The sequence below is a fragment of the Protopterus annectens genome, chromosome 3.part1 (genome assembly GCF_019279795.1).
Source record: "Protopterus annectens isolate FY-2018-M chromosome 3.part1, PAN1.0, whole genome shotgun sequence".
In the NCBI taxonomy this organism is placed as follows: Eukaryota; Metazoa; Chordata; order Ceratodontiformes; family Protopteridae; genus Protopterus; species Protopterus annectens.
In genome coordinates, this window is record NC_056732.1 from 1,411,979,241 (window position 1) to 1,412,002,896 (window position 23,656).

The 23,656-nt window shown below is 43.2% G+C and overlaps 1 protein-coding gene across 2 annotated transcripts in view; it reads right to left on the reverse strand.

The window, feature by feature from the left end:
• Positions 1 to 23,656, reverse strand: part of PUF60 (poly(U) binding splicing factor 60) — a 2,163,680-nt gene that overhangs the window by 1,903,942 nt on the left and 236,082 nt on the right. The gene's annotated exons all lie outside the window — the stretch shown is intronic.

The window sequence follows — 23,656 nt, forward strand, 5'->3', positions numbered from 1 at the left end:
GATCATTGCACTTTACAGGACTCTCAACTTAGAGATGCTGATTTAAAACGGTTAACTGAAGATTAAATGAAAACTTTGGAATCCAGCTTAAGAAGGTCCCTTTAAGACGATGCTGAACATCAAATGCAAATGTGTGGGAAGGCTGTCTGGATAGTTGCACTAATGCTGGCCAAACTATGTTTCACACAAACGCACATTTGTAGCAAACCTCGCTTACACAAATGCTAGAAACGTCTATGTTGGGGAAATGCACTCAAGCTGAAGTTGGCCATCAAATAAGGGAGGATAGACCTCTAGGACTAATACCAGAAAGTACAGTTGTGTACACTTACCATAAATGTAGATGTTCAAGTGTATTCACTGTTGCAGTCATTACATTTGGGTTACCTGCCTACAGGTACCCCTCAACAGGCCTGAATATCAAAGTCTTGGATTCCTGCGTCAGATGCTTCTCTTCTTCCATGACGTCAGGGGTATAAAACATGCAGCCGACACCATTACATCAGTTTTTCTTGCCCCAGATGTCAGGTGCCCCCACAATAGGAAGCAATTATATACGTTACACCTCCATCAAAAAGCAAATACACCAGAATAATTAACAAAGAAGGAAAGGTACAGCCAAGAGAACTCAGGGGGCTGGATGGAGGGTAACCAGGACTGCAACAGTGAATACGCTAACATCTACATTTATGGTAAGTGTACACAAAGTACAGTTGTGTACACTTACCATAAATGTAGATGTTAGAGTGTATTCACTGCTGCAGTCATTACATTTGGGTAATCCTGGTGGCAAGATGCCCACAGTCGGCCTGAATTCCAAAGTCTTGGTTCCTGCGTCGGTTGCTGTCGCCCCTTCCCTGACGTCAGGCCGTCAGGGGTATAAAACATTCAGCAAACGCCATTTTCTTTAGTTTTTCTTGCCCCAGATGTCAGGTGCCCCCTAACGGGTAGCCAATATATATATATATATATATATATATATATATATATATATATATATACATATATAAAACAATACATGCATCAATACAAACTTTTCCTTCATCTACAAGCAAATACACCACATAGGTTGTATAAATCAGAGAAGGAAAGATGAGTTCTAGCAGAAAGAAGGGGGGTGGCGGGTGGATAACCTGGATTGCAACAGTGAATACACTAACATCTACATTTATGGTAAGTGTACACAACCGTACTATGTTCTTCATGTTTCACTGTTGCAGTCATTACATTTGGGTAGAGTCCCAAAGCTATGGTTGGGAGGCTGGAGCTAAACAGCATTAGGAGCGGCTATGAGGCCCTGTAGAACTGCAGTGGCAAAGCCTGCCCTGGATTTAGAGTAGAGTGGCAGATGATAGTGCTTTGTAAAGGTGTGCACTGAACTCCAAGTAGCAGCCTCTAAAGTGTCCTTGGTTGGTACTCCCCTGAGAAAGGCTGCTGAAGTGGCTGCAGCTCTGGTGGAATGTGGCCTAATGACCTTAGGCAAAAAAAAAACACAAAGGGCCAGCAAATGCAGTTCCAATTGCTTTACTGGATAACGAAATGGTGCTGAAAACACCAGAATAAATCCCAAGTCCTCAGACTAGTTTCGACCAATGCCTTCTTCAGTGAGGAACAAATAGTAATTGAAACAATTCACCAGTGAAAAAGCTCTATTTATAGATTCCATTAACCAATGAAAAACATGGTATCTTCCATATCATTAATAGATGTTTAGATATATGTGACTACAATGATACTTCTAAATAGCATATATATGAAAATATGACCAATACATAATACAATAATAATAACACATATATAGAATAATCAATAAAAAATGAGTTTGTGTAAGAAGTAGTGATATTCAAAATACTTGATACAACCTCTCAAATATATAAGAAATTCTACTAATACATATTAAATGGCCAGCTGTCTGTGACCAATATGAACCACATATTACATGTACAACAGTACCAATCTGTCAGAAAATGTGCTGGCCTATATAATGTAGATCCCCCTTCATAAATGTCGATACTATATATTAATCCCTGTGTTGGTTTATAAGTGGTCATTAAGTCCCGGTGGGAATAAAGCCCCTAAATGAACTATCCAGTATTTTTCTTTGTGACTAAGAATACTCTGCCAACCAAGTTGATTATGTCTGTTTCCCTGAATCTTATCATAATCATATCTATATTTGTTATTATTATTGTATTATGTATTGGTCATATTTTCATATATATGCTATTTAGAAGTATCATTGTAGTCACATATATCTAAACATCTATTAATGATATGGAAGATACCATGTTTTTCATTGGTTAATGGAATCTATAAATAGAGCTTTTTCACTGGTGAATTGTTTCAATTACTATTTGTTCCTCACTGAAGAAGGCATTGGCCGAAACTAGTCTGAGGACTTGGGATTTATTCTGGTGTTTTCAGCACCATTTCGTTATCCAATAAAGCAATTGGAACTGCATTTGCTGGCCCTTTGTGTTTTTTTGCGTTTGGATTGGGCCGGGCAAGCTGTACGTGGGAGGGTTGGTGTTTCTGCTTGCGTGTTTCCTCGCTGTTGGCGTCCAGTTCCCCTCGCTGTTGGTGGAGATGACTCCTTTCCTCTCTTACTTGGATATATACTATTCACCGGTGGTGTTCGTTGTTACGATTTGATGTTTGGAGAGTTGCTTCTAAGATTTTCAACATTTGGGTGACTTTTTTGCATTTTTTCCGTCACGATTCGGGGTTTTGTAAGACCATTTACCAACTGGGCCTGTGTATGTGATTTTACTATCTACGTAGGCATTATCAGTATTACCAATACTACATATACGCCACTTGGAATACAACCTATGTTGAATTCTGCTCAATATTTATCGCTCATGGGTCATATTCCAATTTGTTGTAGTAAGAATGGCTATTTGTTCAACGATTGACTTTTTACTTCATATGGATTGAATTTTCACGTGGATATACAATTTCGGGGATGTTATCAAAACAGGCGGAATGGGCCTACACATTTTGGTGACTTATACAACACATTATTGTGGGTATAACATCTGCACATTCTGATATTGTGTTTGTCGTATCAGGATATATGTGCTTGGTATACGTGTCTCGGATTTTACATACTATCTAGATTGGGAATTGTTCTTTTCATGTGAATATTTTGTACTATGTGAAGCACATTTTGGGTCGGATTCAACTGTGTTTTTTACCTATGTGGATGGTCAACTGAACAACCACTGACATTCTTACTTGAGAGACGGACATCACGTAGGATCGGGTTAATATTATATTTCTACAGTTGGATTGCTTACATCCTATCCTATTTTAGGATTTATTCTTTGGGACATATATTCTGTCTGATTTTTGGACATTCGGTCTTATGGACATTGGTGTTGGAATAACAGTTACTGTTTGTTTAATTTTTGTGAACAGTCATTACTATGTTACATGCAAGCATATGTTAATGTTTAGTTGGCCAGGAATTACTTATTAGTTCATATGTGGACTTATAAGTTGATAGTATAGACTGGCATCTTTAACAGTTTCTGCTATTCACAGTCTCGTGGCATTTCATTATTTGACTTCAATAATTTTATTATTATGGCTAGTCATAGTGGCTATAACTGTTGAATAATTACTAATGTGGGTATATGACATTATTGAGTACCACTTTCAGCAACTATCAATGTGCTAATGTATAGGTTCCCTATTTTTGGGCTGTTAGGATTTGTTTAATTTGTGTAATTGATTGATTCTCCAAATACATTACAGGGACACTATGAATGTTTGGAGTTCTATATATCTGTATTTAGAGATTATAATAGCATATTTTTATATGTTATTTAGGGTAGTGATTTTTTGATCATTACAGTGAGCGTTTTTTGGGGGAAACTTTTTTGACTCATGTTGAGCTTGTGGTTTATATTGATATAGTGTTTGCATTCTCCACATGATTTGGGATTGTTTTATATTTGATGCAATACTCCCAATTTTCACTGAACGTTAAACTATCATGAGCATGGTCGAGTTCATTGTCTGTCCTATTGGTATCAGGAAGTTTCATAACATTTTTTGATGTACATTTGAAACATTTTTTATCTATATATGATGGCTTGTTACACTGTCATTATATTCGTTTCATAATGAATATTCTTTCATTGGTCTATTCTGAATTCTTACTTTGAGTTCTATGTATACATATATACACATTGAATTTCTACTCAAGGTGTACACATTTAGAGTCTCAATATTTATAGCCATTGATTTCTATGATTATTACTTATGATCATATTGGGGTTTTTTTCATACACCTATATAAGCCAGTTTAGTTGGTATATAGCTATATAATATTTTGGACTCTATCTTTTAATGTTATGATATTGGGAGTTACACATTTGGCCTTCTTCATGATATATTTTGAGGTTTTGATAGGTATTTAGACTGAGATAACTTTTCAGATTTATTGTGGCTATATTTTTTGGTATTTTTTGGGCCAGTTATATCATATTCTTTGTCTATGACACCCGGTATATGTACCAGCCTAATTTTTATTTCAAGAGATACTAACTGGGCATATATGATTCTAATTTTGTGTACAGTTATCAATACCCAAGGACCTTATTAGCATCAAGGTCATAGTTATTTATATCTTAGGTGTTTTGCATATACATATTTTTCATGCATTCACATTCTTCCTGATTTAATATTTTTCATACATCCTTGTCTGTTCAGCTACATCGGTCTCTGTTGATTTAGACCCAATTGGAATCTGATCTGCTTGATCCTTTTATAGACATTTTTTATATATAATTGGACGGGAATAGGATCTCTTCCTTGAACAGCCTTTCAATATTATCCATTTTCAACATGGACCTGGATCAAATACTAGATGGGTTGTGTGCTGATAGGGAGGACATTGCCATATTTGGCTTGGATCATACCCCAAGCAACAACCCGAATCAAACTAATCCCAACAGTGGTGGGGGTTGTGAATTGGCATTCCGCAATTTGGAAAAAGGTCTAAAGGGCCTTAGAGCCAACATTTGGCATTTGAGACTTTTCAAAGCTTATTCACATAAAAATTTGGCACCAAGAGGTCTCCGTATTAAGCTTCGCCCTTTAGTTGGCAGATCTGAACAGAGGCTGACAGATGAATGGGATGAGGCTTTAAGAACGGGCTCCATGGTATTTGTTAAAATTTTAACATCTTATTATGAGAGAACAGTGAATTCCTTGGTTGCTGAAGTTAAAGAACTCAGCGTTGAATGCCAAAAATATAAGTTGAATTCAAACTACCCCCAGTGTATTGACAGGCTGTCCAAGGAATTGACAACCTATGACAAAATGGTGAAGGGTAGAAAAATCAAAAAATTCACCAGGGATGTGACGGATTATGAGAAGGGTCAGCCCTTCCAAATACAAAGGAGATTCCAAGATACTGGATCAAGTATGACCAGGGGTAGGTCTAGGAAGAGACCAAGGTCAATTCTAAAATACAGGGACCAGAGTTATACCAGCACATCAGGAGAGGAGTCATCTTACACTGACAGCGAGCGGGGAATGATGACTCATTCACCACTAAAAAAGAAAAGTCGACCTCAGTTCCCTTTAGGCATGGCAGGAAATCCAGAGGGGGGAGGAAACATAAGAACAGAAATAAGTACCGACTCAATGCCAGGATTAGTTCAGGCACTATTGAATCAATAACTAAACCTTTTGAAAATGTTTTGAATCTGTCGGATCATGTACTCACGGAAGATCAACACAGTATTCTAAATAAAGGAATGGGTTTTGTCCCCAGCTTTTTCTCTGATCATTATTCAGTTTCTGTGGATGTTATGGAATTTTGCAGGAAACTAAATTTACGTATTTTTTTCTCTGATCAGGACAATTCCTCCTCTCAAAGATCTACTGACTTTACCTTTAAGAAATCGACTTTTCAACCCCCCATGAATAAACCATGTGGGTATTTTTCAGCAAGCGGTATTAAAGGACTTACATTTTCCCCATTATGACACCAATATAGCCCCAGACAATATTACTTCTCATGAGAAACAGGCACTTTCTGAACTTAGATTGAATCACAAAATTGTCATACTTCAAGCTGATAAAGGAGGAGCTGTGGTGATTCAAAATACAGACTATTATGTACAGGAGGGCCTCACACAACTTTCGGATTCCCATTGTTATATGCATATGGGGGTAGATCCAACTCCTAGATTCAAACAGGACATTGACCAGTTTCTCAATGAGGCATTGCAGGAAGGGATTATTACACAAAAGACGGTTCAACATTTACAGGTTAAGGACCCTCACAAACAGATTTTATACTTGTTGCCTAAAATTCACAAATCCATCACTCACCCCCCAGGCAGGCCGATTGTGTCTGGCCATGGGTCACTAACGGAACCTTTATCTGCATTTTTAACGCAATATTTGAAGCCACTGTTGACTTTGGTTAGAGCACGTATACAAGACACAACCGAATTTCTTAACATTATTGCTGATACTCAACTGGATCCAGAGTGGCTTATGTGTACCTTAGATGTAAAATCCCTTCACACTAGCATACCACATTGGGCTGGTCTTCAGGCTCTGGATTTCTGGCTCAAAAAGGCTGAACTATATCCACCGGGATTCAATACTCTATTAATATGTATGTCTGAGCATGTTCTCAACAAAAATGTTTTTTACTTTCAAGGTGATTGTTATTGGCAATTGAGAGGAACAGCCATGGGTGCCTCCTTTGCCCCAATATATGCCGACTTATTTATGGCTTATTTGGAAGAGTGTCTTATTTACAATCCCTTACATAACATTTACTTAGTTGAGATGGACATTTGGAGGCGTTATCTTGATGATTGCTGGATGGTGTGGCGTGCTGATGCTGAATATCTGCTGGAATTTGTGGAACATTTGAATAACAACATATGGGGTATTGAATTTTCTATTACATACCCTAGGTCGGTTATTGACTTTTTGGATGTTACTATATATCGTAACCAAGATAATACCTTAAATACTAAGACACATAGAAAATACCCACAATTTAATTCGTTACTCCATTCCTCCAGCATGCATCCGCGCCACACCATCCGCAACATTCCCAAATCTCAATATTTACGTATTAAACGTATCAACTCTTCAGAAGTGGATTATGAGAAGGCCAAACAAGATCTAAACATCAGGTTCTTAGATAGAGGCTATTCGAGTTTCGACATACAAGCAGCCAGGATTTGGACGGACCAACAAGATAGACATGAATTGTTACAGTATAAAGATAAGAAATATCGTATGAAGGACGAGAACATCCGATTCATCACTACTTTCGGAAGAAATCACCAACTGGTCAGGAATACACTTAACAACAATTGGAACATTTTGCTAGCCAATGATAATCTTCGCCATATATTGGGCCATCAATGCTCCATTTCCTATCGGAGAGACAAAACCTTGGGCACATTATTCTCTCACTATAAACATCAGGATAGTGGGGGTGCAAATTATAAACAACTTACCATTACAGGGAATGAATTGTTGGGAACTTCCCCTGCGGCCATTGTACATCTTGTGGCCAAGTTAATAAGCTCAAACAATTTACAAGTGCTAATACCAGCAAGGTATTTGATGCTCGGGTTTTTGGCAATTGCTCATCCAGTTGGGTGATTTATTTGGCCACGTGCCATTGTAAAGTTTTCTATGTTGGCAAAACTTCACGTTCTCTGAGAATCAGAATAGGGGAACATCGAAGTGATATTCGTAACCAGAAACCCACCAATGCTCTATACCAACATTCTATTAAACATAAATCAGCTAAATTTATGTTCATGATTATTGATAAGATTCAGGGAAAGAGACATAATCAACTTGGTTGGCAGAGTATTCTTAGTCACAAAGAAAAATACTGGATAGTTCATTTAGGGGCTTTATTCCCACCGGGACTTAATGACCACTTATAAACCAACACAGGGATTAATATATAGTATCGACATTTATGAAGGGGGATCTACATTATATAGACCAGCACATTTTCTGACCGATTGGTATTGTGGTACATGTAATATGTTACTCATATTGGTCACAGACAGCTGGCCATCCAATTTGTATTAGTAAAAATTTTTTTTATATATTTGAGAGGTTGTACCAAGTATTTTGTATATCACTACTTCTTACACAAACTCATTTTTTATTGATTATTCTATATATGTTATTATTATTGTATTATGTATTGGTCATATTTTCATATATATGCTATTTAGAAGTATCATTGTAGTCACATATATCTAAACATCTATTAATGATATGGAAGATACCATGTTTTTCATTGGTTAATGGAATCTATAAATAGAGCTTTTTCACTGGTGAATTGTTTCAATTACTATTTGTTCCTCACTGAAGAAGGCATTGGCCGAAACTAGTCTGAGGACTTGGGATTTATTCTGGTGTTTTCAGCACCATTTCGTTATCCAATAAAGCAATTGGAACTGCATTTTCTGGCCCTTTGTGTTTTTTTGCGTTTGGATTGGGCCGGGCAAGCTGTACGTGCGAGGGTTGGTGTTTCTGCTAATGACCTTAGGCACTGGCTTGCCATGGTGTAAATAGCAGAAACGAATGCAGTGGCCTATCCACTTTGAAATAGTCTGCTTTGAGATAAGCCTTTCTTTGTGATCCTGCAGCACATGTCACTAGTAATTGCTCTGCCTTTCTGAAAGCTTTGGTTCTGTCCAAGTAGAATCTAAGCTGTCTGTGTACATCCAAAGAATGCAGAATTCTCTCCCCCTTGTTCTGTGGATTTGGATAAAAGGTTGGCAGATGAATAGTTTAGTTAAGAGCCACACTGGCACCACCTTAGGCATAAATGTTGGGTTTGTCCTCGGAGAGACCCTGTCTGGATAAAAAATGATAAAAAGGTTCCACAGCCATGAGTGCCTGTAGCTCTGAAACTTGTCTTGCAGAAGTTATTGCTAGGAGCAGAGCTGTTTTCCAAGATAAAAACTTTATATCAGCTGTAGAAGCTGGTTCAAAAGGAGGCAGGGTGAGGTTTTCCAAGACATAGTTGAGGTTCCATGCAGGCATTGGTGATCTCCTTGGAGGCCTTAAATTTTTGGCTCCTCTGAGGTACTGCTTTAATAAGGGATGAGAAAAGATTGGTGGCTCTGTATTGTAATGAGCCAAAATGGCAGAGGCATGAATTTTAATAGATGAAAAAGATAGGCCTTTGTCCAACATCTCAGTTAAGTATTGCAAAATCTGAGGAATATTTGGCACAGCTGTATCAGTTCCTTGTGCCTGGTTCCAAGCACAGAATCTCTTCCATTTTCCAGCATAACTACTAGGCCTTCTGGCTTCCAAAATGAAATCCATCACAGCTTTACTGAGAGGTGTGTTTTGTGTGACTACATTATCCGCCATGCTGCCAGGTTTAAAGTCCTGAGGTGGCTGTGCAGGATCCGATTGTTTTGCTGGGACAGTAGATTAGGTATTTGAAATAAGGTCCAAGTTGGGCATTGAGACAAGTTCCTTAGTATTGGATACCAGTACTGGCGGGGCCAGTCTGGGGCAATCAGTATCATCTTTGGCTTCTCCTGTCTGACATTTAGGAGTACCTTGGGAGGAGAGGCAGTGGGGGAAAGGCATATACTGATAGTTTTTTCCAGCTGAAAGATAGGGCGTCCACTTTCCATGCTTGTCTGTGATAAGTCCTTGTGCAGAATCTTGTTAGTTGATAGTTGTGAAGAGAGGCAAATAGATCTATGCACGGGCAGCCCCATTTCCTTATCATGCTGAAGACTTGTGGATCCAACTGCCATTCGTGGAGATCCATGAGGTTTCTGCTTAGTTCATCTGCCAGAGTATTTTTCCTTCGTGGCAGGAATTGTGCCTTCAGATGTACTTGGTAAGTCAATGTTGTGTTCCACAAAGTCATGGCTAGTCTGCAAAGGGGGTAAAAGAATGTGTGCCCCCCTGCTTATGTACCAAATGACCGTGGTGTTCTGTCTTTATCAGTAGTTGTCCCGGATTAATTAGGTCCTTGAAGGCTGTCAGGGCATTTTGAACAGCTAGCATCTCTTTTTGATTGATATGTAGATGCATTTGGTTTGAGGACCATGTGCCCTGAACGCATTTTCCTGCCATGTGGGGCCCCCAGGCATAAACTGATGCATTCATTGTTAGTGTCTGCCTGGCTGGGGGTAAGGTGAATGGCTGTCTCTCGTTTTGGTGACAAGCCTTTGCCCATCGAAACTCCTGTTGCAGGCAGGGAATTAGAGTAATCATAGTTTCCAGGCTGTGGCAATGTTGAGTCCAAACACTTCTTAGGTACCATTGAAATTTCCTCATATGCAGTCTTGCATATGGAATTAGTAGGATGCAGGATGCCATTAAGCTCAAAGCCTGCAGAATTTTTCTTGCAGATAACTGGGTCGTTGTTGCCAACATTTTGAAATAGGTAGTCAGTTGCCTTTGTTTGTCTGGCGTTTGATAAGCCATCTGGGCAGTTGTATTTAAGCTTGCACCCAGGAATATTATCTCTTGAGAGGGTACTAGTTTTGATTTCTTTTCATTGACTGTGTACCCTAGGCATGTTACAAGTCTTTTCACAAACGCCAGATGCTGTAGAAGAATGTCCTTGTTTTCTGCTTGAATTAGGCAGTCAACCAAGTACGGATATATTTGTATTCCTCTTTGTCTGCAGAATGCAATTACTGGTGCCAGGCACTTTGTAAAGACCCTGGGCACAGTAGGTAAGCCAAAGGGCAGTGCAGAGAATTGGTAATGCATTGAGCCAGCCTTGAATCTGAGATATCTTCTGCATAATTGTCTGACTGGGACATGCAGGTATCCCTCTTAGGTCTAAAGTCATAAGCCAAGCGTTCTTGCCCAGCATGGGCAGAAGCTGCTGCAAAGTCAACATCTTGAATTTTGGTATATCCAGGAATGTTCAGAATAGATACGTCCAGTATTGGCCTACAGGCCTTGTCCTTTCTGGGTACCAAGAACAGTCTTGAGTAAAATCCTTATCCCTGCTCTTGCTCTGGTACTTGTTGAATGGCCCCCATGTCCATGAGGGATGAGACTTGTTTTTGGCCTCTGCCCATTAATTTTTTGGCAGATCTGGCCAGCCGTTTGCCTTTGGCAAGGTATGGAAATGGAACTTGTAGCCTTGTGACACTATATTTAGAACCCACTTGTCCTGGGTTATACTGTGCCAATTTTGAGAAAAAAGTGCTAATTTTCCCCTTAAGGGTGCTGCCAGGAGATAAGTGCTTGGTGCAGGCAGGGGGAAGTCATTGGGAATGTTTCCTGTAGGGTTGTGATTTGTTTTCTCCAACTTTGGAGGTAGAAGCGCCCCATTGCTTTGACCTGTATGAACCTTGCGCCTGAGATCTGACCCTAGGGCGTCTGGATCTGCCCCTTTGAGGTCTGTCTGACACAGGAAAGGACCAATTCTTTGTTGGCCAGTGTCTACTAAACCTAAGTGGCTGTATTTGTAAAAAATCTGACAGTTTGCATAGATTTAGTTTTATCCTCCATTTTATTTAACACCAAACAAAGTATCATGCTGTAAAGGTGCATCTAATAATTTAACTTTAACATGATCAGGCAGATTTTGTTCCTTTAACCAAGCATGCCTCCTAATTACTGAACCCGTAACTGTGGCCCTGCAGGAGGCCTCCAAAGAATCAAAACCACATTGCAAAGTATGCTTTCCAACTTGTTCAGCTGCATGCAATAAATCCTGCATTTCCTTGTTTTCTGCACATTCAGCGTATAACATTTTCTGTTTAAGCAATGCCATGACATGTTGCTGATATTTGAGCATATGAAACTGACAGTTTAAGGCCTTTATAGCCAATGTAGCAGAAGTGTAAACCTTTTTTCCCCATCTATCCAGTGCCCTAGAATCTCTGTCAGAGGGGGTAGGGTTTTTTGCAAAAGAAGCCTTAACTCCTTTGGGACCCTGTGAAATAGTTTCTGGGTCTGCAGCAGGGTTTTTAAAAAGGAATTTATGGGAGTCCGGAACCCTGTAATATCTGTCAGGCTTAACAGGAGCTGGAGGTAAGGAGTCAGGGGTAAGACTAGACTCTGAAAACACATCATCTACAATGTAACACAGGTGGAATGGCTAGTGGCCTGTGTTGAGGTAGTAAAAGGAAATTCCTGAGCCTCTTTTTAGATTCTGAAAAATCTTGGTTCTCCCAGTTGAAATGCTCCCTCATGGTATGCAAGGTTTCCCCAAAAGAATAGTCCCCTGGAGGAGAAGCTGAAGGAATAGATTCTTTAGCATCAGAATCCTCATAGGGGGAGAAGAGAATATTCCTGATCCAAAGAGGAATCAGAAGAAATAGAAACCTGATCTGAAGATTCATAGTCAGTCTCTTGCCTAGGCCTCTTATCAGGAGGGGGATGAGAACCCCTGATCAAGGTAATCAAGTCTTCGGCCATTTTCAGCATCTGTTTTTTGGGCATAGAGGCCTGTCCACATGGCTCTTGAGTTTGTTTCTTTGCTTTAGAAAGGTGCTTTGCATTTGAAGCTGAAGTTGGTTTAATGTAAAGATGTTTGGGTCTGAATACACCTTCAGAAGCCGGTGCCTGCTCAGCGGCTCTGGACTCATCTGAAGGAATAGTATCCGAGGCTCCAATACCTTGAGTTGCCAGTGGCATGGCTGACTCCACGTGGGTGTCGGTAGCGGCCTGCAACTCTAAAGTAATGGGCATCAGGGGCTGCAAAAGCGCCTCACTGGCCTAGGAGAAGCTTAGTCGTCGGTTTTGGGCCTTGGTTGTCTATCTCTCTCCTTTTCTTTGCGTTTTTTGTGAACTCCGGCAGACGGATGGCTATCCGACAACATTTCTGGACAATTAAGCTGGCATCCAAAATAGTTTAAAGCAAAATCATACAGACACTTAATAGTGCGTTGGTTAAATCTAGCACAAAACCGACAACCAGAAACGTTGTGATCAGGGCCTAGGCAAGGAATACAGTAAGAATGAAAGTCCTTATGAGGTATTTGCTTTCCTCAAGAAATACAATTTTATTTTCTGACATCGGTCTGGAGCAAGAAAAAAGTTTCTCCAACGGGGTACTTATCTTTATTGAAGACTTCAGATCTGAAACTCTAACACGAAAATCTCAGGAGTCGGCCGACCGGCACTTGCTAACTGCTTCTGCTTCGGGCACTGCACGGCAAGAAAGACTAAAGAAAATGGCGTCTGCTGCATGTTTTATACCCCTGACGTCAGGGAAGGGGCGACAGCAACCGACGCAGGACCCAATACTTTGGAATTCAGGCCGACTGATGGGAACCTGCCAGCAGGATTACCCAAATGTAATGACTGCAACAGTGAACACCTGTACTATGTTCTTCGTGTTTCACTGTTGCAGTCATTACATTTGGGTTGATTCCCAAAGCTAAGGAAGGGAGGAGGAAGTTAAAGAGCATTAGGGCCAGCTATTAAGCCCTGCAAGACTGCAGTGGCAAAACCAGCTCTGGATTTAGAAAAAATGGGCATGTGGTAATGCTTAGTGTACAGAGCTCCAGGTAGCAGCTTCTAGGATGTCCCTGGTAGGGACTCCTCTGAGAAAGGCTGTAGAGGTAGATGCAGCCCTGGTGGAATGTGATCTTACCCCCTGTGGAGTAGGTTTTCCATGTTGCTTATAGCAGAAATTAATGCAATGGGCTATCCATTTAGAAATGGTTTGCTTTGAAATGGCCTTCCCCTCTGCCCCTGCAGCAAAGCCAACTAGCAGCTGTTCAGATTTTCTGAGAGGCTTAGTCCTGTCCAAATAAAATCTAAGTTGTCTGTGCACGTCCAAAGAGTACAGTATTCGTTCTCCTTTGTTTTAAGGATTAGGGAAAAAAGTAGGCAAATGGATGGACTGATTTAGGGCCACACTAGACACCACCTTAGGCATAAAGGAAGGACTGGTCCTGAGGGAAACCCTGTCTGCATGAAATATAAATAGAAGTTATGTCCTTACCATAACGTTCCATGTGGAGTGTTCATCTCGCCTTTGTTCTTACACATGGGTTCGGAGCCGATCCTCAGCTCCGAGTCGGCCACTTGGCAAAGCTCTGCATCGAGAAGAAGCTCGAGACCAACCTGTCTCCCACAATTCCCCTCTGCCTTTACCTCAGATCTAGTTTGCAAACAAACCAGACTCCAACGGGAATAAAACATACAACATACTTGCCAAGGCATAGCTGAAAACAGCCATAACAACTGAGAACAGAAGCGGGAGAACCAAACCAGACATCTAAACTGGACGTTCTTCCTGAGGGTGGGAATGTAAGAACAAAGGCGAGATGAACACTCCACATGGAACGTTATGGTAAGGACATAACTTCTATATGTGAGAGTGTTCAATCTCGCCATTTGTTCTTACACATGGGTAGCGTCCCTAGCTCCGTGATCCTGAGAAACTCACGGAAGAACGTTCCTGAGCACGGTGGAACCAAAGGTTGCCCTGTCCCTGGAAACCCTATCCACTTTGTAATGAGTAATGAATGTATGTGGTTTACACCAAGTGGCGGCCGCACAAATAGTGTCCAACGGCAAGCCGGCCGCATGAGCCAGGGATGTAGATATTGACCTAGTAGAATGTCCTTTGGGTTTGACGGGTAAGCTCTGCTCAGAAGCAATATAAACGAAAATAATACAATCGCATAGCCATTTGGAAAGGGTTCTCTTCGTCACTGCCATACCCTTTCTGCTGTCCGCAAAAGCTATAAAGAGCTGATCTGTTTTTCTGTGATCCTTTGTTCTATCCAAGTAAAATCTGAGTTGTCTATGAACATCCAACTTGTGTAACATATATTCCAACTTATTGGAATGGTTCTTGAAAAATGTGAGGAGCTCAATGGACTGATTAATGTTATTGACAGAACAAACTTTAGGGAGAAAGGACGGATTAGTGCGAAGAGATACCCTATCAGAGTGAAAGATCAAATATGGGTGTTTAACGGAAAGAGCTTGAAGTTCTGATACCCGTCTGGCTGATGTGATAGCTACCAGAAAGAGGGTTTTCCATGACAAAAACTTCAAAGAACAGGAAGAGGCTGGTTCAAAGGGTTGTAGCATTAGCTGTGATAATAGGAGGTTCAAATTCCATGGTGTTGTAGGAACCCTGACTGGTGGCCTGATATGGAAAGACCCTTTCAGAAAGGCCTTACAAAGCCTATGAGCTATAACAGGCGCCCCATTTTCTCCCACATGAAAATTTGAAATGGCAGCCAATTGAACCCTCAAAGTGGCAGGAGAAGCTCCTTGGTGAAATAGTACGGATAGAAACTCCAAGACTTTGTTCAGTGGGGCTATTAAGGGATCCAAATGTTGTGTAGTTGCCCAGTGTACAAAACGCTTCCACTTACTAGTGTAAATTTTTGTAGTGGAAGCTTTATGAGAAGCCACTAGAATATTTTGAACCGCAGGGGAAAGAAGATCAGACCTGGCTAAGAAGGGAAGCGGAGCAGCCAAGCTGCTAGCCTGAGGGAAAGAAGCGACGGGTGGGGAGCCCCTGACGAGTGGGTCAGTAGATCCGGCTCCGGGTCCAGGATCCAGGGTTCCCGTATTTGGTGTGCTTGAAGAAAAGGAAACCAAATTTGACGAGGCCAGAATGGGGCAATGAGGATTATTGTCCTCTCCAGGTTGTTGGCTTTCTGTAGGAATTTTGGAATCAGAGGTATAGGAGGGAAGGCGTACAGGAGGCCCGGGGGCCAATCGTGAATCAGAGCGTCCCTGGGGACTTCCCCTGGAGGGGGTAATAGGGCAAAGTAGCTTCTGCATTTGGCGTTCATTGGAGACGCAATCAGATCGCAGCAATGCTGGCCCCACTTTCGAAATATCTTGTCCGCAATTGTTCGTTTGAGGGACCACTCGTGAGGTAACAGGATGGCTCTGCTTAACCTGTCCGCTATGACGTTGGATAACCCCGGGATGTGCGTTGCTATCAGAAAGCGACCCGTGGACTCTGCCCATTGCCAAATTCTCATGGCGCCTCTGCATAGTTGATAAGATTTGGTTCCTCCTTGTTTGTTTATGTACCAGACTACGGACATGTTGTCCGACTGAACTGCAATGGTCCCTAGAGGTAGAAGGGGAGAAAAGTGTTGCAACGCTAGAAACACTGCCCTCATCTCCAGAACATTGATGTGCAGATTGTACTCTAGATTGGTCCATTCGCCTTGGACTGTGTCCCTGAAAGATGCCCCCCCACCCTATCAGGGAAGCGTCCGTGGTCAACGTAGCTGTCGGAATGGGTAGCACAAAGCTGTCGGAATGGGTAGCACAAATGGTCGGCCGCCGGAGAGATTGCAAGTCTGAAGCCACCAAGACAGGTGCGATTTGCAGATGTTCGTGATGTGAATTTCGTGTGTCAGGGGTAATTGTTGGAACGACCATTGTGCAAATAGCAGCCATTGAAGGACTCTCATGTGCAGTCTTCCCAAGGGTATCGCAATGAGGTAAGCTGCCATGAGGCCCAAAACTTTCAGAACCAGTTTTGCCGGGGACTTTTTGGACAACAGGAGAAGAGATACATGATTTTGTAGAGGCTATTCTTTCTGGAGGAAGCCTTAGAATCAAGCAACGAGTATCCAATTCTGCTCCTATGAATGAGATATGCTGTGATGGCTGTAATACAGATTTTTCGAAATTTACGGAAATTCCGAGATGAACACAGAGTTCTAGTGTGTAATCCCTGGCCTAAATCAATCGACGCTCGGTGGTGGCAGTAAGGAGCCAGTCGTCCAGATACGGAAACACCTGGAATCCTAGGCGTCTCAAGTGAGACGCTACCACTGCCATACATTTGGTGAAGACCCTGGGGGCTGAGGTCAGACCAAAGGGCAGGGCTCGAAACTGAAAGTGACTGGCTCCCAGCCGGAAGCGCAAGTGATCCCTGGACGCCCTGGCCATTTTGATGTGGTAGTACGCGTCCTTTAGATCTATTGAGCACATCCAGTCGTCCTTCTGTAAGAATGGAAGGATCGATTGAAGCGTGACCATCCGGAACTTTCTTTCTTGACGAAAGTGTTGAGCTTGCTTACGTCCAGAATTGGCCTCCAGTCCCCTTTCTTTTTTGGAACTAAAAAGAACCTTGAGTAAGTTCTGAATACTCTTTGGTCCACCGGGACTGGTTGGAGGACTCTTTTTTTCTAGCAGCTTATAGCTGCAGGATCTCGCAGATGGGGCGGTACATCTGGGAGTCTTTTCTGCGGTAATGTGGGAAATGGAAATGGGATTCTGTAACCTCTGGTAATAATGCTTTTTACCCATTTGTCTGAGGTAAGACTTTGCCAGGCCTGAGGGTATAAAGCTAAGCGACCCCTGACTGCCTCCAGAGCAGGACAGTCGGGCCTCCCTTCAGGAGTGCTGGAAAGGTTTCCCAGGGAGCGTATCCCTGTCACTTTGGTTTTGCGGACCCCCTCTGCCGCCAGGGCGACGTCTTCCACCTCTGCCCCCCCCCTCTGCCTCTGGAGGGGGCATCACCCTGTGTGCCTGGGAAAGAGCCTTGGGGTTTTCGAAACCACATTTTTCCACCTCGTTGCCCTTTGGGGTACGGTCTGGATGGGGTGGAAAAACGGACTCCGACAGCAGACAGAGTCTTTCCCTCTTGCTCACACCGGGTAAGGGTCTCCTTTACTTTGGGGCCAAAGAGTGGCACCGTCAAATGGGGCGTTAGTAAAGGAAGACTTGAAGGCTTCCGCAAAAGAACATAAGCGCATCCAGGACTGCCTACGAAAGGCGATAGCTGAAGCCGCAGCCCTACACGACCCTTCGGCTGCATATGAAATGAGCCTCATGGACGAGTTCACAATTGATGTAAGGGTATTGAGTTGTGCTGTAACTTTCTCCGAGACAGCAGCATCTGTAGTACCCTGGAGGGTATCTCCCAACTCTTTGATTAGATCCCTCTGTAAACATGTGAAATGCGTCAATAGTTCAGCGATCGCATGGAAAAAGCCGCTGAACTAAAAATGCGCTTCCCATACCTGTCCATAGTCCTAGAATCTCTGTTAGGCGGATGGACAGATGAGGAAGATTCAGACATTTCCTTTTTAGTGGCAGCTGCCACCACCATCGCGTCCACTGGAACTCCTTTTGTGAGATATGTCTTGTCTTGAGGGGCCGTAATACATTTATTAGGTTTTCTAGGGACTGGCTCCCCCGTGTCAGGTGTCTCCCACGCCCTTCGAGCAATTAATTCCATCAACTCATCGAAGGGCGGAGTGACCCAGGAGGAAGAAGGGCGAGCACCGAATGCCTTCAGCAAGACCGACTCATCCTCAGAAGGGGGTAGGGCCTGCCAATCACCTCTCTGCTTCAGGATCTCCAGGATGTCTGAAAAGGAGACATCCTCTGAGGGTGATTTCGGGGACCCTTCTGACTCATCTAAGTCAGTGTCCGATATTAAGGATTCTTGTGGAGAATCCAAGTGTCTCCTCTTACACAATCTTTTCCTCGGAACTTCCTCGGGGGGGGCATCCGATGAAGCCTCCGAGGAAGAGGGGGCTCCCTCTGGGAGCAGCTGAGACACCGGTGCTCGACGCTTTGAAGTAGCCGTGGGTGCAGAGGAGGATAACGGACCCTTATGGGAAGGAGAAACTGTCTCTGCTGAAGTGGTTGTCTGTGTCGACAATACCTTCCTCATGAGGTCGAAGGCCCCCGGGTCCAGAGTCGAAGAATCCCTTGGTTCCGAAGAAAGCGGAGGGATCCCAGAGACGGGAACCGAGGGCATCGACCCCGAGGATGGAGCCGAGTCGATCCGTGCCGAGGCACCGAGAGGGAGAGTCAGAACCGAAACATCGGTCCGACTCTCGGTCCCCGAACCAAGGATAGATCATCAGTTCCGCGATTCCGGTAATGGATCCGTCGGAGTCGAGGTGAACGGTGCCGACCGAGAAAAAGACGGTTCCGGCACCAAAGGCTCCACGATCATCAGATCAGCCTCTCCCGGCTCCAAAGGCTGAATAGGCCTCGGAGGAGGAACAGATGGAGATAAGGGAAGGCCTTCGAGTCTCGACACCAACTGGGAAGAGACCAAGATGAGTTTGGACAAGGCCGTATTCTCCATTAACTTCTGCACCACGCGGTCTACATCTGTGTCGGAGAGGGGTCTAGAAGAACGCGTCGAAGGAATCGAAGACGGAGCCGACCTCAAGAGAACAGGAGGTGGAAGCTCCGTCACCGGTTCCAAGACTCAAGGCTCGGTAACAGACAAGAGTTCAACACTTGGCCCTGAGGTCTGTGGAACCGGTGATCGAACTTTAAATGAAGAGCTTGGAGCAGATGGCATGGGCTCCGACGTCTTCGATTCCTTCGAGGATTTAGATGTCTGGTCCGATGCAGCAAGAGCCTCTTGGAATGCAGGCTTCAAAAGGCCTCTATCCATGAGTTTCCTGCGCCTATCTGTCATGACCCTTCCACTGAAAGAATGACAAATGGAGCAGTCTTCTTGCAGATGGAGAGGGCCAAGACAGTAGACGCAGGAACTATGGTTGTCTGTGACAGACATTTTCTGTCCACATTGGCACCGTTTGAAGCCTGACTTCGCTTTCTCAGACATAGTAATAATAATACAATAAAAGTCAAATCCAGTAAGACTATACAATTCCACACAGTCTTGAACAGACAGTAACAGCAAACAATAATGTCAAAAGCCAGTAAGTTTAGTCAAATTCAGTAGTTTGTCAAATCCAGCAGTAGTTTTAGAAGTTTAGTGGGTGAGGTAGGCCCCGAGGGAACTAACTAACTAACTAACTATATAGATATATATATATATATATATATATATATATATATATATATATATATAAAATATATACGAAGAAGAATAGAAACCCTCGGCTCACTACACACACACACACAAGACTTAAAGGTGAACTAGGAAAAAAATTATCTAAGAATCTTAGACAAAAAGTAATCTTATCTGTCAGGTGGTCTGAGCTCATCAAAAATGATGCAAACGTTGCAGAGGCAAACTAGATCTGAGGTAAAGGCAGAGGGGAATTGTGGGAGACAGGTTGGTCTCGAGCTTCTTCTCGATGCAGAGCTTTGCCAAGCGGCCGACACGGAGCCGAGGATCGGCTCCGAACCCATGTGTAAGAACAAACGGCGAGATTGAACACTCTCACATTGAGGGGCTCCACTGCCATGAGGCCCTGTAATTCAGACACTCTTCTTGCTGAAGTGATGGCTAGAAGGAAGGCCGTTTTCCAAGAAAGAAATTTCAACTCTGCAGTTGCAGCTGGTTCAAAAGGAGGGAGACTGAGCTTTTCCAATACAAAGTTAAGGTCCCAGGCTGGAGTAGGGGCTCGCCTGGGGGGGGTCTTAAATTTTTAGCCCCTCTGAGGAATTGCTTTAGCAGGGGATGAGAGAAGAGGGGAGGTTCAGTATTGTAATGTGCTGAAATGGCAGAGGCATGAATTTTAATTGACGAGAAGGAAAGGCCCTTGTGGAGCATTTCTGTTAAGCACCGAAGAATATTAGGTAAGCTGAGCACCATTGTACCCATCCCGAGTCTGGCTCCAGGAACCGTATCTTTTCCACTTTTCAGCAAAGGATTTTCTAGTAATAGGCCTCCTTGCTTCCAGAATGACATCTAGCACCTGCTTACTGACGGATGCCAGGCTGCAAGGTTCAGAGTTTGAAGATGAGGGTGCAGAATCTGGGCCGCCTGCTGAAACAGTAGGGGAAGGTGTCATGGATCCAGCAGTATCATGCTGCGCAAGAGGGGGTACCAGTGCTGGCGAGGCCAGTCTGGTGCAATAAGAATTGCCCTTGGTTTGTCCTGTTTGATCTTTAGCAGAACCTTCGAGAGGAGAGGCAAGAGGGGGAAGGCATAAATCGAGAGGCTTTCCCAGGTAAAGGACTGGGCATCCACTTTCCAAGCTTGACTGTGGGGAGTCTGTGCAGAATTTGTCCAATTGGTAGTTCTGGGGGGAGGCAAACAGGTCTATCTCTGGAGTTCCCCATTTGTTCAAGAGGTTGAATATTTTTGGTTCCAGTTTCCATTCGTGTGGGTCCATGAGATTTCTGCTTAGTCTGCCAGTGAGTTTAGCTTGCCTGCCAGGAACTGTGCTTGTAGGTGCACTTGGTAGCTCAAGGCTGTGTTCCACAGAGCCATGGCTAGTCTGCAGATAGGGTACGAGTGGGTTCCCCTCTGCTTGTCTATGTACCACATAACTGTGGTGTTGTCTGTCTTTACCAATAACTGTCCTGGAAGGATGTGGTCCTTGAAAGCCGTCAGGGAATTCTGTACAGCTAACATTTTTTTTTGGTTAATATGCAGGTACATCTGACTCTGGTTCCATTTGCCCTGAATGCACCACCCTGCCAAGTGAGCCCCCCATGCATAGTCTGATACGTCTGTAGTCAGGGTTTGGGTGGCAGGGGCTAGATTGAAACGGAGCCCCTTGTTGAGGTAGCAGGCCTCTGCCCACCAAAGGAACTCTGTCTTTATAAAAGGAATGATAGGAATCATTGATTCCAGGTCCTGAGAATGTTGATACCACTGTAGTTTCCTCATATGCAGTCTTGCTTATGGAATTAGTAGAATGCAAGAGGCCATGAACCCCAGTGCTTGCAGGATTTTCCTTGCAGATAGCTGGGTCTTTGTGGGCAGTAGTTTGAAGTAGACTATCAAATAAACTTGTTTCTCTGGCGTGAGGTAAGCCACCTGGGAAGTTGTGTTTAAGCTTGCTCCCAGGAATACAATCTGTTGGTAGGGCACTAGATGAGATTTTTTTTTCGTTTATGGTGTACTCCAGCGAGGTTAGAAGTTTCTTTACAAATGCCAGATGTTTTAATAGCATGTCCTGGCTTTCTGCCTGAATCAGACAATCGTCCAGGTATGGGTATATTTGAATATTTCTATGCCTGCAAATGCAATGGCTGGAGCTAGACACTTTGTGAATACCCTGGGCGTAGTAGATAAGCCAAAGGGAAGTGCAGAGAACTGATAGTGCATGGAGCCTGCCCTGAAGCGTAGTTATTTCCTGCAAGATTACATTATTGGAATGTGCAGGTAAGCTTCCTTTAAGTCTAAGGTTGCAAACCTGGCGTCTTTGCCTAGCATAGGAAGCAGCTGTTGAAGTGTTAGCATTTTGAATTTTGGGATTACCAAAAAGGTGTTTAGAATAGAGAGGTCCAGGATAGGATGCCAGGAGCGGTCTTTTCTGAGTACCAGAAAAACTCTTGAGTAAAAACCTTGTCCCCTTTCTTCTGCTGGGACAGGTTGAATACCCTGATACTTAGAAGAAAGAGAACCTGCTGTTGAGCCTCTGCCCACTGATTTGGGGGTAGGTCTGGAAGTGGAATCTGTATCCTTGGAAAACTTCATTTAAAACCCATTTGTCCTGGGTAATGACTTCCTAGTTTTTTGGAAGCAGGGCGAGCTTTCCTCCTAAGGGAGCAGGCAGTTGAGCAGGGCTTGGAGGGTTAAGGTTAAGTCATTGTGACATTTTTGCATTGGGGGGGGGGGTCTTACTACTTCCAGCTTTGGAAGTGGGAGCCCCCCACTGCTCAGACCTGTGTGTAGCCTAAGACTGCAGCCTAGGTGGTCTGCTGTTCCTGGTTTTGGACTGAGAAGGCCTGGAAGAGACTGGAAAGGACCAATTCTTAGGAGGCCAAATGCTTACTAAATCGGGGAGGCTGTACTTGCAGGAAATCTTTAACAGTTTGCATAGATTTAGCTTTTTCCTCCATCTTTTTAAGGACTTCTGCTTTGGTGCCAGACAGGTGGTTTTGATTTAAGGGAGCATCCAGTAATTTAACTTTAACATGATCTGGCAAGTTTTGCTCCTTAAGCCAAGCATGCCTTCTAAGTCCAGAGCCAGTGACAGCAGCCCTGCAAGATGCTTCTAAAGAGTCAAAACCATATTGCAAAGTATGTTTACCAACTTGTTAAGCAGCATGCATTAAATCCTGCAATTCTTTATGTTCAGCACAGTCAGAAATCATCATCATTTTCTGTTTAAGTAGTCCCATAATATGCTGCTGATACGTTAACATATGAAACTGGCAATTTAAGGCCCTAATGGCCAAAGTAGCAGAAGTTTATACCTTCTTACCCCATCTGTCCAAGGCCCTGGAATCTCTATCAGAGAGGGTAGGGTTTTTGGCAGCAGTAGCCTTAATGCCTTTTGGCCCTTGGGAAATGGTCTCTGGATCCGCAGTAGGATTCTTGAAGAGGAACTTGAGAGAGTCAGGTACTCTAATACCTGTCAGGTTTTCTGGGAGCTGGAGGTAAAGTGTCTGGGGCCAGGCTAGATTCCAAGAAGGCATCATCTACAATGTCCAGAACAGCGGGGTTAGGCTAAAGGCGTATGTTAAGGGATGAGTAAGAATTCCCTAAGCTTCTTTTTGGAGTCAGAGTAATCCTGGCTTCCCCAGCAGAAATGCTCCATAACAGCGTGCAAGGTTTCACCAAAAGAAAAATCTTCTAGTGGGGAAGCAGAGGGAATGGAGTCCTCTGCATCAGAATCCTCATAAGCAGATAAGGGCAAATACTGGTAATCAGAAGAAACAGAAATTTCAGAATCCTGATCAGACGAATCAGAAGGAAAATCAGTTCTAGGTCTCTCAGAGAGGGAAGGCTGGCTTCCCCTAATTAAAGTAACAAGGTCTTCAGCCATTCTAAGCATTTGTTTTTTAGGCATATGGGCCTGAC